Raw genomic sequence first — 15,806 nt, 5'->3', positions numbered from 1 at the left:
GGATGTAGCAATTTTTGTACTTCATGTACCTATCAAAATGGCCTCAAAATACAGAGGAAAAACTGATAAAATCGCAGGGAGAAACTGACAAGTTTGTTATCATATTTAGAGATTTCAACATACCCTGCTTACCATAAATAAGTTAAACAGAATGTCCATATGTGGATTCGAATAACTATTCAATGGGCATGGTATAACGGACAAATATAGACCTCTGTACCCAATAATTAGATATTATATATTCTTCTCAAGCATATATGGACTATGGGAGAAAAATTAATTATATAGTAATCCATAAAGCAAGTCAGAAGATTTAAAAACAATTGGTAGCACATATACCATATAATTTATAATTTAAATATGAAGCAATTAAGGTTAGAAGGCAATAATGAAGAGATTAACAAAAATCTACATGAATTTGGAAATTAAACACCCTTGTAAATCATGGTTTAAAAAATCAAATTAAATTTTTAAATGCTTAGAAGTGAAGCATAATTAAAATACTAAACTTCTATCTATTCCTCTCTCTCCCCCTCTTCCTATCTGGAACATTCATGAAGCTAATCTTTTTCAATGAAGAACACCTCAAATACTGAAAAGTAGAAAAAGGACAGATGTCATTCTCGGATCTTAGTTAAATCTATAAGTTAATAACAAAACCAGAAAACAAATACTTGTGGAATTTTAAAACTCATGCAAACAGCCCTTAGCTCAAATAGGGATCTGAAATTAAAACAGCAGAATACCTAGAGAATAGCAATAATGCAATTATTACTTACTAGAGACTAAAGGAGAGCTCTGAGGAACATTCATTGCCTTAAAATCCTAATGTCATTAAGAATGAAAATGAATAAAGCCTCTTAACTCATTGTCAGAAAGGACAATCAAAAAACCCGAAGGAAAGAAGGGGGAGATTATTAAATATATACATGCAGAAATCAGTGAGTTAGAAAAATAGAAAGGGCTAAATCCCCATTACGGTAAAGCCTCTGTAGAAACATTCCTTTAACTTGGGCTTTGCGTACCTTGCTACTGATGATGGAGACTGGGAAAGGCCAACATTCTTATTTTCTCCTTGTGTTTTGGGTGATGGGCAGTAGGGTTGGGAAGTGACTGCTTCATAATCATTTCGGAGTTTCAGGGTATTTGTACTTTTTATGCATAGTTTGTCTCTGAATCTTTTTTTTTTTTTTGTCCTTTTTGTGAAAATACTGACTGACTAAAAAAACACTTTTTCATTGATGTTAAGAAAAATGTGTTACTACACATTTTATATCTTAGTTTTTTAGGCGCATTATGGCAGGGCTTTACTATTTTAAAGAGCTCTTAGAAGTTGAAAAGGACTACCCTGTAGAAAAATGGGAAAAGTGCTTACGTAAATGTAATGTCATGTTTTTTTTAAAAAAAAAAAGGGAAAAGGGGCCAGGTGCAGTGGCTCACGCCTGTCATCCCAGCACTTTGGGAGGCCGAGGCGGGTGGATCATGAGGTCAGGAGATCGAGATTATCCTGGCCAACATTGAAGCCCTGTCTCTACTGAAAATACGAAAATTAGCTGGGTGTGGTGGTGTGCGCCTGTAGTCCCAGCTACTCAGGAGGCTGAGGCAGAATTGTTTGAACCCCGGGAGGCAGAGGCTGCAGTGAGCCAAGATTGCACCACTGCTCCAGCCTGGCAACAAAGAGAGACTTTGCCTCAAAAAAAAAAAAAAAAAAAAAAAAAAAAAAGGGAAAAAGGATATTAAACGTCTGTTTACAGAAACAAACAAATGGCTCATGAACATAATAATGGAGACATGCTCAGTCTCACTCAATAATATAAATACAAATGAAAACTATACTAGGAGTCCATCTTTCATTTAGAATATTGTCAAAAATCACAAAGGTTTGAGGTACTGTGTTGGTACCTCAAACCTTACACACCAGTGTCTGTAAGCATGCAACTCTTTGTGAGGGAAAGCAGGGGGCAGTGGCTAATAACAATTGGCTATGCATGAATATTCTTCTATAATCTTAAAGAAGAACATACAAGAATAGTGGTTAACTTGTGTGGAGGAAGGAGAATGAATGAGAGGAAACTGGGTGGTTTGAGGACAAGAGTAGAAGGGAGAGTTTTCACTTAGGATGTAGACATTTTTGAGTGTTGTACTGTGTGAATTTATTACGCAAAAAATTCTGGGACATAATATAGTAGATACATGCGTACCGCTACAGAGAATGCTGATGGTATATTAATTGGAAGTTAAGGTACAGGTTGGTTGTACTTACAGTGACAAAATTAACTCTCGATTTAGCTCCTTAAAAAGATTGTATATTTTTAGGGCCAGGCGCAGTGGCTCATGCCTGCAATCCCAGCACTTTGGGAGGCTGAGGCAGGTGGATCACCTGAGGTCAGGAAGGAGTTTCAGACCAGCCTGACCAACGTGGCGAAACCCCATCTCTACTAAAAAGTGAAACTCCATCTCAAAAAAAAAAAAATTGTATATTTTTACCAAAAGAGAACTCCTTTAGTAATGGCTTGGTGCCAATTATGGGCATTCTTTAGATTTCTTTTCTTTTTTTTTTTTTTTTTGAGCCGGAGTCTCGCTCCGTCGCCCAGGCTGGAGTGCAGCGGTGCGATCTCGGCGCACTGCAAGCTCCGCCTTCCGGGTTCCCGCCATTCTCCGGCCTCGGCCTCCAGAGTAGCTGGGACTACAGGCGCCCGACACCGCGCCCGGCTGTTTTTGTATTTTTAGTAGAGACGGAGTTTCACCTTGTTAGCCACGATGGTCTCGATCTCCTAACCTCGCGATCCGCCTGCCTCGGCCTCCCAAATAGTTCGATTACAGGCGTGAGCCACCGCGCCCCAGCCATTCTTTAGATTTCTAACTTAAAATGTCATTCCTATGTGTAGTCATGGAAACTTAATATCTTCTTATCTGAAAGTAATATTTTGTAGTTTTAATAGAATTTATGAGGGAGTTTGAGTTTTATTAACATCCAGATAGCGTCCTTTAACTTGATTCCTCAATATGGAGATAGACTCTAGAACCAGAAAGCTTTGTAGTTGTCCAGTGGTAGGAAGACTTATAAAAATGAACTGTGAGATTTGTTGATTTTTATTGGGGTACAATTTTGGTTTTGTTATTCTTATAAAAATGTAGAGATAATTGAGAAATAAGACTATTAAGTTAAAATTGTTTTTGAAATGGAAATATTCAGTTTCCTGTGTACTTTTAGGCACAGTGGTAATGCATTCATACATTGTAATAATTTTCACCTAATTTTGATTTAACATGTGTCTCTTTCAGAATCCATATAATCTTAGGAAGAGCCGAACAATCCTGTTATTCCATTGTACAGATACATGAGAAAAATAGTATGTTTAATACAATGTGTTTATTGACATTTAGGACGTTTCATATAATGTACTTGATGTGGTTTGGCTGTGGAATCTCAACTTGAATTGTATCTCCCAGAACTCCCACATGTTGTGGGAGGGACCCAGGAGGAGGTAATTGAATCACCGGGCCGGTCTTTCCCATGCTATTTTCGTGGTAGTGAGTAAGTCTCACGAGACCTGATGGGTTAATCACGGGTTTCCGCTTTTGCTTCTTCCTCATTTTTCTCTTACTGCCACAGTGTAAGAAGTGCCTTTCGCCTCCTGCCATGATTCTGAGGCCTCCCCAGCCATGTGGAACTGTAAGTCCAATTAAACCTCTTTTTCTTCCCAGTCTTGGGTATGTCTTTTATCAACAGCATGAAAACGAACTAATGCCGTATTGATATTTACCCTGTTTTAGTTTTCTGTTTTTGCTTTAGTTTCTTAAAAAAGTACAGTTACCGTAGTGAAAAATTTAAACTTGTGCTGCATCAAAATATTTTAACGAATCTTTAACACTGCTTCAGTCAAAATCTTTGTATCCTGTACACTTAACCTAGGTATCTCAAGTCAGTATATATATATTTTTAAGTGCCTTAATGAATGACCCACTCTACTTACTCGAAATCAATGGTCTTAGGTTAGGAATTGAGTTAAAGGCAACTCTTTATAGATGGAGTTCTTGTTGTAACTGGGTAAATGCAATCAGAATCGTGACTTGCTGTTTCTGAAACATCTTCAGACTATACTTAATACTTTTGACACTCTTACATATTTATCTATTCAAGTAAGAATAGTTTAATTTCAGTATATACTTGAGTATTGAATTGTAAATTTTTTTAAGTTAAATCTAAAATGTCTTTCATAAATGTAGTGGTCTTTAAATTTTGCTTATACCTTATTCACAGTGCATGTTTTGAGTTTTTGTCTCTAACAGTGAGATTTAAAAAAAAAACTAGACTTGAAATAATTTCATAAATAACAAGACAAGAAATAATTTTATAAAGCCTTTTAAAATCATGTAGAACATATTTTTATATGCCATATTATACTTTGCACTAAAATTGTTTCTCTGTCTCCTTGTTTTACAAGGTTTTCTTTTACTAAGTAAATGAACCCATCACATTTTCTACATTATTTGGTGGGGGATCAAGGCAAAAAGGAGGTGGGGGCGCTTTTGGCAGGGTGAGGAGAAGTAGGGCATGTATATAGAATTTTTAAAAAAGGTTCCAGGTAAATCTCTAATTAGAGTGATTTTGTCCCCTGTACTTCCATTTCATTTATTCCCAGAGCCGTTGCATGGACATTAACAGAAAACAAGTAATCACTCTGCTAAGCTTTCCTATATTGACCTCAATGCACAAATGTTTCATTTGTTATCTTCCATTTGATGCAAGAACTGTGCTTGCAAATAAAATGTCAATGAGCTTGTTAAGCAAACAGAAAACGGAACTTACCTGTAATTAGAAGTTAACAAGAAGCTTTTGAAAATATATTAGTTGACAAGGAAGTCAAGAAAAAGAGGATAATAATAAAATATATCAAAACAAAGGTAAATTAAAAATGGAGGAATTTTTTAAATTAAACTCAAGGCTGCCAGATTAGAAAGACAATATAAATGTAATACAATCTCTTTTCCATTAATGTTTAAAACTTGTCCTATACTGACCTGTAAATTTGCCCCACTGATGAAATGGAATCTGAAAATCGGGATACAGATACTCTGGGAAGAACTCCTCCAGATCAGCTCCAAAAAGATACATACTATTAACGGGGGAAATATTGTGAACTGCAGTCTTTAATAGATAACATTGATCAAAAACATTCCTGTGGGTAAATTACATAAAATGCGTTTCTCACCAACAAAAGCCTCTATAAATTTCAGACTAATCTGATGACAATTTAGCTTGTTTTTTAAAATGTGTAATGATATCAAGAAATGCCACCTTAAAGGCCTGAATACAGTCTCTGAGCCTAAGATCTTCCCCGTCTTCACCTCCGTTTCACATGTGGTTGTACATATATTTGAGAGAGCTTCACTCATTTGTTTTGGGAGTAATCTATAACTTTGGACATTTCTTGACGGCAAGAATCAAACCTTTTACAGCTTCTAGCATGCCTCTGTGCACCCCACAGATCCTCAATAAATAATGTTACCCTACTTTGTCATAAAATACAGGACATACTTAGCTGTGCAGCACAGTGTGATTTGATCACACCCAACCTATGAGTGGATAATAACAGCCCTGAATCTGTTTAAAAACCACATTTTCTATTCCCTTTTCATCTGCATGGTATATTCGTTTGGTTTCTAGTAATGTTGGCTCTATCCATATGTTTTTAGATAGTAGTACAAACTATGTTGTGCCTAAGTAAAATTATACCAAAAATTTTTATGGGGAAAAGCTAATGCGCTGCTCTTAATTTTAAGATTTTAGACATTTGAAAATATAAATTTTCAAATGAGATACTGGACAGTGAGAGTTTTATTTTGGAGGCTGCAGGAAATTGAAGTATCGGGGTAAGATTGATAGGCTCCTTTGGCTACTTGTGTATGGGGTTAGGGAGAATACACAAGTTTACAAAATCTAATAAATTCTCTCAGTGCTTACTTTTGTGACTTTACAAAAACTGGAATTATTTTTTCCTAGCTCTCAGTGGAGAAATGTAAGCTGTGAGTTTAACATCATGTTTACTGTGCTTTGGCCAGGATTTTGCAAGCTTTTGTGGAAAAAATTATATTGCTTTCCTTATCCTGTTTGTCACATATATATATCAATATGCTTCCTTGTATTTTACTATAGTAAACTGTATCTTGCATATAGAGAAATAAGTTAGAGTGAATTAAAAGAAATCTTTACTCTGAGGTGGAAGCGTTGTCTAATGGACCATATGTTTAAGCCTTGTTAATAAATCACACTAGAGCCCAGCGCAGCAGTGTGCGCCTGTAATCCCAGCCACCTGGAGGGCTGAGGCAGGAGGATGGCTTGAACCTAGGAGTTCAAAACCAGCCTGGACAACATAATGAGACCCCATCTCAGTCAATCAAGCAACTAATCAATTACACTAAAAAGAGCAAGATCTTAAAACTGTTCTAACAAATGTCTGGGTGTCTAAAGCAATGAAAATAGTTTATGACAGAGTTACAGCAGTCATCAGAGAAAAACCCTGGACAAATTACAAATGTGTGCCAGTTGTGAATTGCTATGACTGCAACTGAAAACCAAAGTTATTTTTGTACAGTCTTCTTGGGTGTATTTGTGTTTAGTAATAACTTGTTTGCAAATTTAGAGGACTCTAGCTATGATTTCTTAGAGACTTTGAACTTGAGGAGCTCACCGTTTAATAGAAGAGAGAACTAGAAACCAAGATTAAATGTGGAGAGTGATGTTCTGCAGTACAGGGTGTATGCAGGGTGCAGAAGCACTATGGCATCGTGTTCTGGCCTCATCTTCTACTGCTCTAGACTTCCTGAAGTGCCATGTCCTGAACCTATCTTTTTTTCCCACTATCTGGACCTCTCTCTGTAGGTGCCATTCTCTCTCCTTGCAAGCCTTTTCCACACCTTATGTGCCTGGTAAGTTCTGTTTCTTCAAAATCTTCTTGAAGCCTGCCTCTACCTCATCCAAATAATTGTTTTGTCTACTTCTCTGTTATTTCCTTATAAATAATTACATTCAATTCTCATTATTTGCAGCAGTTATATTCTATAAAGTTGCCTAGAACACTGAATTAAAGAAATACTAGGCCGGGCGCGGTGGCTCAAGCCTGTAATCCCAGCACTTTGGGAGGCTGAGACGGGCGGATCACAAGGTCAGGAGATTGAGACCATCCTGGCTAACACGGTGAAACCCCATCTCTACTAAAAAAATACAAAAAACTAGCCGGGCGTGGTGGCGGGCACCTGTAGGCCCAGCTACTCGGGAGGCTGAGGCAGGAGAATGGCATGAACCCGGGAGGCGGAGCTTGCAGTGAGCTGAGATGCAGCCACTGCACTCCAGCCTGGGCCACAGAGCGAGACTCCGTCTCAAAAACAAAAACAACAACAACAAAAAAGAAGTACTAAACCCTTGTTCCCAGGGAAAATAGGCACATATATACATATCTTGCATAGCTTATAATCTTAATTCCTAAAAACAACTCATCCTGGTAGATTGAATTTTCTTTATTTACAAAAGAATAAAGGAAGTACAGAAGCGTTAAGTGATTTGCTTGAGGCTGCTTCACTAACAGGTGCCAGAGTTAAGATTCAGACTTCGTCCAATTGGTCCCAGAGCCACAGCTTCTTGCACTACCCTGCACTGCCCTCTGCTGTCTCTATCCTTGGGTCATATTTGTATGAGAGCTGAAACAAGGCGGCTCAGGGTCACCTTAGTTGACCGTAGCTTGGGATGTGTGCAAGGAGTGACAAATTTTTCACTACTATGTGTATATTCATGAGTCACCTGGAAAGCTCCACAAGTATTAATTTGGAGATTACAAACACATTTTAGTAAGTAAGCAAATTTGCAAATACAGGATTCACAAATAATGAGCATCAACTGTATTTGTAAGTGACTGCTAGGGTCTGGTTCATGATAACCCTTTCCCCCAACAATGTGGAATGTTTCTTTAGCTTCTTTGATAGTTCGTTCATTTATTCATTCATATTTTTATTAAACACTTACATTAAGCCAGATTCTGCTGTAAACTGCGGTGAACAAGCTAGAGATTAAGGTCTTGCCCTGTGGATTTTATATTACAGTAAGAAAGACAGAGAGCTAAGTCTGGAGCTCGGGGGAAGTAGACAGTCACTTGACCAAGGTGAAATCTGGTGTGCCCCTTCCTACTTCACATCCCCAGACATACTTCCAGAACGTTTCTGTTCTGTTCTTGGGTATAAACTCTTCCTTTTGAGCCTCTTTCCACTGACGCATGTCAACCTCTACTTGTCTTTTGTTGATTTTGAGGCCACTTGCCCATGTTACTGGCAGGGTATTGCAGAAGAATCATGCCGACTTGCTCTTTGAATTCTGGTTCTGCTACCTACCAGCTGAATTGCTTTGGTCCAGCTCTTGGACTTCTGAGCCTATTTCCTAATTTCAGAAGTGGTGGTACGATGTGTTAGACCCTGATGGGTTGCAAGGAAGAGGCACATACATATCATCTTTGGTAATGAGGGCTGAATGTAAACTTGGATGGGAAGTCATCTAAGTAGCCATATTGTTTCTTGGCTCTAGTACTTTCAAAACGTCACAGAACATTAATTTAGCAGTATATAGGATAGGATTTGAGCTCTGAAGACCTGCCCTCTTTTCCTTTGTTCACCCAACATTTCTATTTTCCAAGAGAAGAGTATCTGATTGGATTAGCCTGTCACCTCCTAAAAACAGAAGGCCCCTATTGGAGAGAATTTTGAGCCATGCCATGTTCTTGGTGATTGATCTCCCTTAAATTCAACCTCTATGTTGTCCTTAGCTGAAACACTGATCCAGCTAACTGATCCTTGGTCCAGTTACTTGTGGCCAAACAAGTAAGGTTGGTTTTATGTGTTATTGGTCACATGGATATGCTACAGATATGCTTTTTGTGTACGCTACAGTTGCACAATAGTTGTATGACTATAGCATATTCAGAAAGAACCATTAGGAGACAGTTTCTTTAGAAGACAATTGAGAGTATAACAAACTCTAGCAGTCCTAGAGTTTCATGGCCTTCTGTCCAAATACTTATCTAATATGATCATAGATAATTGTTAATAAAGCATCTAACAAGGTGATTGACACATGTCAAATATTCAATACATTTCCCTTTTGGTATTGTAGTTAATATTATAGTGTGGTTATTACTTGTTAATATGGCTGTTTTTCCATACTAGACCATGAGCTCTATGAGGGCAGTTTCTACAGTTTCATCTTTCTCTCCTAGACACTTAGTTCAGTGCCTGATACATAGTAATAGAGGCACAAACATTTCAAGAGTTAAGGAATTCTCAACTCTTACTGAAAGAATGGGAGGATATAAAGGTTTTCCAGAGAAGGTGTTATTTAAGCTGATTGTTTAAGGGTGAGGAGGAATTCTTTCTAGGTGAATAAAACCTTGAGGCATCATTCCCAGCAGAGACTAGCAGGTACAAAGACACAGAGATATAGATAGGGTGAAGTTTACCAAACACTCCTAGATTTAAAAATACCAAAAAGAAAACAATCAAAATCAAAAATTAAAATTAAAAATCACCTACAGAAAAAACTATGAATGGGCTTGACCAGAGAGCATGTCACAGTTGATTTAACTATGGCCGTAGATACTCAGTAATGGATGGAAGTTTTAGGGGAAGAGCATAACATTCTCAGGTTGTTGGCAGAGCATCTACAACAATTTAGAAATACAGGTATTGAATTCTGGGAAAGATGACACTGTAGGGAATCATTTCCTTCTCTGTGTAGGAGGCATGTATGTTCAAGGTCACACACTGTTCAAGGTCACACATTGCTCAAAGAGACCATGAGCAATCAAGGGAGACAGATGGGCGAGTACCTGGTTATCATGTGACAAGTGAGGTAATACAGATATGAAGAAAATGCTATCTGAAAATGAAGAAGGAATAATTAGTAATATATGGAGTGCTAGGGAAAGGTTTCTCAAATGAAGCTGGCTGGGCATGATGGCTCACACTTGTAATACCAGCACTTTGGGAGGCAGAGGTGGGAGGATCCAGCAGGATCTAGGAGTTCACGACCAACTTGGTTGACTGAGCAAGACCCTGCCTGTCTCTATATCGAAAAAAAAAATTTTAAATGAAGTGATATTTGAACACTCTGGAACACTATGCAAATATAGGACAGACTGAAAGAATATATCCAGCTTAGTTTGAATTAACATTTTTAGAAATTTTACATTGCAAAAATTGTACATATTCACTGTTGTGAAATTAGAATTGATAAACAAGGAGGGGGGATCTACAAAGCACTCCGTAGGTCCAACATACTGAGACAATGCTTAATGCTTTGATGGATTTATTTTATACTTTCTATGCATATGCATGTATTGTATACATACATATGCATTGTTAAATAGAAATTGTTATGCTGGGTGTTCTATTTATCCATTTATTTTATGAAATACATCCTCAAAGAGTACATTTGCTTTGCTCAAGGGAGTCTTTTGCTACATACTGCTGTACATAATGAAAACTAAAAAAGGAATTAACTTTCCAGCCTTGTGATCTTGTGCTGATTTAAATAGAGGCTTCATCAAAGGCACATTCAGAAATGAACTTGGTGTGTGGGTGGTTATCCTTGGCATTATTGTTTGTGATAGTATGATGAGGATGGCTTCAGTGTCTGCCCACAGGGAACAGGTTAAATAAACTGTGGGACATCCAAACAGTGGAATACTGTGTAGTTGTAAAGAAGAATGAGAAAGACCTATGTACTCAGGTAGAAGAACTCAGATATATTGTGTGGTTTTTAAAAAGGAACAAAGAATGGTATGGTGTATATGGTATGCTGCTTTTTGTGTTGAGAGATAAGAGCAGTATTTGTGAATGTAAATTCTGAAATGATACATGAGAAACCGATTAAAAGTGTTTGGCTGTGGAGGGAGAATAGGATATGAATGGGATTTTGCCACATACTTTTGTAGTTATATTTTTAAATTTTTCGAATTATGTGTTTGTATACATTACCCCTTTAAGAATAAGTGAATGAAGGAATGAAGTGAGATTATGAAAAAAGGATCTAAGGGGCTGCCCATCTTTTTAGTACCCAGTGAATATTAATACATAGCAATAGCAGCAAAAATTGGAAGAGTAACCCCAGAAAGGTGGGGAGTCAGCCTTTCCTTTGTCTTTGCCTCAATTTCATATATTTTAAAAAACGCTGAGAACAAGAAAACAATTTAAAACAAAAATGTTTCCAGACATTTTAAAATAAAAGGAAGATGGGGCAGCTTCGTGTAGTGTACATTCCAGAAATTGACTGAATGACCTCAAGAGGCAGGGATTCTACCTCTCGAGCCTACATGGGATACATACATGAGAAAAAGTAAGAAAAGGAAATTTAAATATAAATAAATGAAAATAACACTTCTTCTTGATTATAAAGGAAATCACATTCTGTAATAATTTGGATGACAAAATATAAAGAAACATCTTTAATTTTGCCAGTCAAAACATTCTGGTTTGTTGCTTTTTATACTTTATGCATATAAACATTGTAAAAAGTAGAATCATAATATATAATCTTTTGTCACTTACTATATTTTGGGCATGTTTCTATGGCAATAAATATATCCTGGTATCATCTTTTTTTTTTTTTTTTTTTTGAGACAGAGTCTCGCTCTGTTGTCCAGGCTGGAGTGCAGTGGCCGGATCTCGGCTCACTGCAAGCTCCGCCTCCCGGGTTCCCGCCTTTCTCCTGCCTCAGCCTCCCGAGTAGCTGGGACTACAGGTGCCCGCCACCTCGCCCGGCTAGTTTTTTGTATTTTTTAGTAGAGACGGGGTTTCACCGTGTTAGCCAGGATGGTCTCCATCTCCTGACCTCGTGATCCGCCCGTCTCGGCCTCCCAAAGGGCTGGGATTACAGGCTTGAGCCACCTCGCCCGGCCGGTATCATCATTTTTAATGGCTGGATGTATATTAAGTTAATCGTTGCACCTCAGGGGTGAATTTCCTCATATGTACATTTTAATGGACTCGAGCAAGCATTTTACGACTGAATTCATAGAAGTAGAATTTCTGGAGGAAAATAATATAAAACAGTTTTAGGGATTTTAATAGAAATTTTCAAATTATCGTGCAGGAAATTTGGTTCAGTTTATACTCCCACCAACAGAGACAGAGCTCTAACTTCCCCCTTCCATTTGCCATCTTTGCTGGTCTTTAAGCAGAAAATCTCATTGTTTTCATTACATTTCTTTGATTTCTAGTGCTTTTGAATCTTTTATATGCTTACTGGCTGTTTTTATTCTTGTGGAAAGTGTCTGTTTCTCCATTGCCCATTTTCTGTTGGAAACCATTTGTTTTCTTCTGAGTAATTTTATAAAATTATAAAATAATTTTATCTTTTAAAATCATATTTCTGAGTAATTTTAAAGTTTTCTTTATGGACTGGGGATTTAAACCTTTTTTTCTGTCACCGAGGTTACAAAAACTTTCTCCTACTAAGTAATTTGTTGTTTAGCTTTATTTTTTCTTTCCTCTTTTAGCTACCCAGGCTCCAAAATCACACTTCACTTTATTTATTTATTTTTAATTTTTTGAGACAGAGTATGGTTCTGTTGCCCAGGCTGGAGTGCAGTGGCATGATCTCGGCTCACTGTAACCTCTGCCTCATAGGTTCAAATGATTCTCCTGCCTTAGTCTCCTGAGTAGCTGGGATTACAGGCACCCGCCACCACACCTGGCTAATTTTTCTATTTGTAGTAGAGGCGGTGTTTCACCATGTTGGCCAGTCTGGTCTCAAACTCCTGAACTCAGGTAATCAGCCTGCCTCAGCTTCCTGAAGTGCTGGGATTACAGACGTGAGCCACTGTGCCTGGCCACATTTCACTTAATTTTTTTTTTTTTTTTTTGAGATGGAGTTTCACTCTTGTTGCCCAGGCTGGACTGCAGTGGTGTGATCTCAGCTCACTGAAACCTCCCCCTTCCAGGTTCAAGTGATTCTCCTGCCTCAGCCTCCTGAGTAGCTAGGATTATAGGCATGCACCACCACACCCAGCTAATTTTGTATTTGTATTAGAGATGGGGTTTCTCCATGTTGGTCAGGCTGGTCTCTCGAACCTCCGACCTCAGGTGATCCACCCACCTCGGCCTCCCAAAGTGCTGGGATTACAGGTGTGAGCCACCACGCCCTGCCATTTCACTTAATTTTTATCCTGCTGAATGAAAGCGTTTTAACTTAGTGATTTTAGTGTAAACAGGAGCTGGACAGAATGTAATTATCTAGGTCTCACTCTGTCACCCAGGCTAGAGTGCAGTGGCATGATCGTAGCTACAGCAGCCTCGAACTCCTGGGCTCAAGCGATTTTCCCACCTCAGACTCCCGAGTAGCTAGGACTACAGGCGTGTGCCACCAGGCTTAGCTAATTTTTAATTTTTTTCGTAGAGATGTGAATTCCCTATGTTGCCCAGGCCAGTCTTGAACTCCTGACTCCAAGTAATCCTCCCACTTTAGCTTGCCAAAGTGCTGGGATTACAGGTATGAACTACTGCTTCTGGCTGAGAGTTTACTTTTGTTTGCTAGTGGTGTTTTTGGTATCTTTTCATATTTGAGGCTTTAGTGCTAGTTCTGAAGTATTACACTCACCATCTGAAGTTTACAGGACTTTTGTTTTAATATTAACAACTTTAGTTCTGCATCTTTGCAAGTATACACAATATGCCTACCAGGACTCTGCTTTATATCAGTCAAAAGCAAGAAGTAATAAAGTAAAACTTTGCCTGGCTAGAGGCTTTGAAAGAATGGAATATTCTGGTTTAATTCTATTAACTTGGAAGTATAAAGTTGAAAAAAAATTCAAAACTTTAATTTCCTGTTGAATGCAATTTGAAAATACAGCCAGTGATCCACTTTTCTTCTCTAGTAAGTTTGGACATTCAGATCTACTTGGTCTTTTATTATAGAACTCCTAGTGTGCCTTAGACTTATATTGTGAAGGTCCCTTTCTAAAACTTTAGATGTAGGAGGATGTAAGTGGTATTGTGTAAGATCAGACTGGATAAGAACAGATACCTGTAAATATACTTTTTAGATTAAATCTCTGATTGACACTTGTTTTCCTGTTTAACTTATTAAAAAAACACATTAGCTGGAGGGTGGGAGTAGGAAGGAGATTTATGTCTTTTAATTGCATGTCTTTGTTTCATATAAAGACAGAACATGTAGTATCCCTGGCTTTGGGCCTACAGAAGGAAACACATTTTTCTACCTGCTGTATGCCAGAGGTTCCTGAACACCTGCAGGGCTTATTGCAGCACAGATTGCTAGGCCCTACTCCAGAGTTTCTGATTCATCAGGTCTGGGGTGGGGCCTGAGAATTTGCATTTATAAAAAGTTCTCAGGTGATGCTGGTGGTGCTGGTCCAGAGATGACATTTTTGAGAACCATTCTTGTATACTAACTGTAAATTGTAGAACTCTAGAAGAAAGCTTAGTTTGGTCTGGGACAAGAAGCACACAGGTTATGGAGCAAATCATGAAAGATTGAACCCTTGATCCCAGCCTAGTGTGGAATTCAGGTAACAAGCAATACATAGTGACATAACACAACTCTTGGTTTTCTTTTCTTTTTTTTTTTTTTGAGACGGAGTCTCGCTGTGTCTCCCAGGCTGGAGTGCAGTGGCGTGATCTCGGCTCACTGCAAGCTCCGCCTCCCGGGTTCACGCCATTCTCCCGCCTCAGCCTCCCAAGTAGCTGAGACTACAGGCGCCCGCCACCACGCCCGGCTAGTTTTTTGTATTTTTAGTAGAGACGGGGTTTCACCATGTTAGCCAGGATAGTCTCGATCTCCTGACCTTGTGATCCACCCGCCTCAGCCTCCCAAAGTGCTGGGATTACAGGCTTGAGCCACCGCGCCCGGCCAACTCTTGGTTTTCATGATTACAAGTCATAGCCAAGTATCGAGTGAGAAATTCAGTTTCATTTGCAAGGTTTGGAGAGGCCAGGTGATTCTCGTCAAATAGGATTTAGTGATTAACCCCTTGAGAGTAGGAGTTATTTATGTCCTTTTTCTCTCCCCCATCACTTAGCATTTAGCCTTACTTTAGAAGGACCTTGTACTTTTTTTTAAACTGGTAAAGAGCTTTGAGTGCTTATTAAATTGAAAACTGTGTTTTTAAAGATATTAGACATGTTTCTTATTTAAAAAGTCTTAACAATAATGTAGGAGAATAAAATAATCTTTTTCCAAAAAAGAGAAATCATTGTGATTATTTTATCTTATTGGAATGTTGGATAATATAGTCTGCTGCATTAATCATCAAGCATGCTATGAGTTTTCCACTTTTATAGGATTTGTACCACAATTGAGGTAATACTGGTAATTCTTGTGCTCCATTTGAAGATGAATAACAAAGGCCGAAATCAAAGACCTGGTATAGAAGCTGTATAATGAAGATAGCTCTGAAGGAACACATATACACACACATAGACACACATATATATAAAGTACGTGCAGATTTTCTTTTTAAGTTTTAAAGTTTTAAAAGTGAAAGTCAGCCCTGCCCCTCTCCTGGAGTGGGCAGGGACAGCAGTTGCCTGTGCAGCTTTCCTTGTGAAACCACAGGTCCCTCCGGCCACACTGCCACCTGGCCATGTCTCCTTTCCCTTTTTTTTCCCTTTTACCTCCTTTCTCATTGACCAATGGGCTTGGAGCATTGAGGCCATGACCTTATCCTGCGTTCTATTGCGGCCCTGGTTACGCCTCCGCTGGCTCAGTCGCACAGCTGCGTGGTAGCTGGCTAGAAGTGTTT

General features: G+C 38.5%; 1 pseudogene; it reads left to right on the top strand.

Annotated features, from left to right (window-relative positions):
• The first annotated feature begins 3,612 nt into the window (after nt 1-3,612).
• The window catches only part of LOC102115030 (golgin subfamily A member 2-like), a 55,268-nt pseudogene continuing 43,074 nt past the window's right edge, over nt 3,613-15,806 (top strand).

The sequence above is a fragment of the Macaca fascicularis genome, chromosome 7, assembly GCF_037993035.2.
Source record: "Macaca fascicularis isolate 582-1 chromosome 7, T2T-MFA8v1.1".
NCBI lineage: Eukaryota > Metazoa > Chordata > Mammalia > Primates > Cercopithecidae > Macaca > Macaca fascicularis.
The sequence above is the reverse complement of the archived record's forward strand: the minus strand, read 5'-3'. Positions and strand labels throughout refer to the sequence as shown.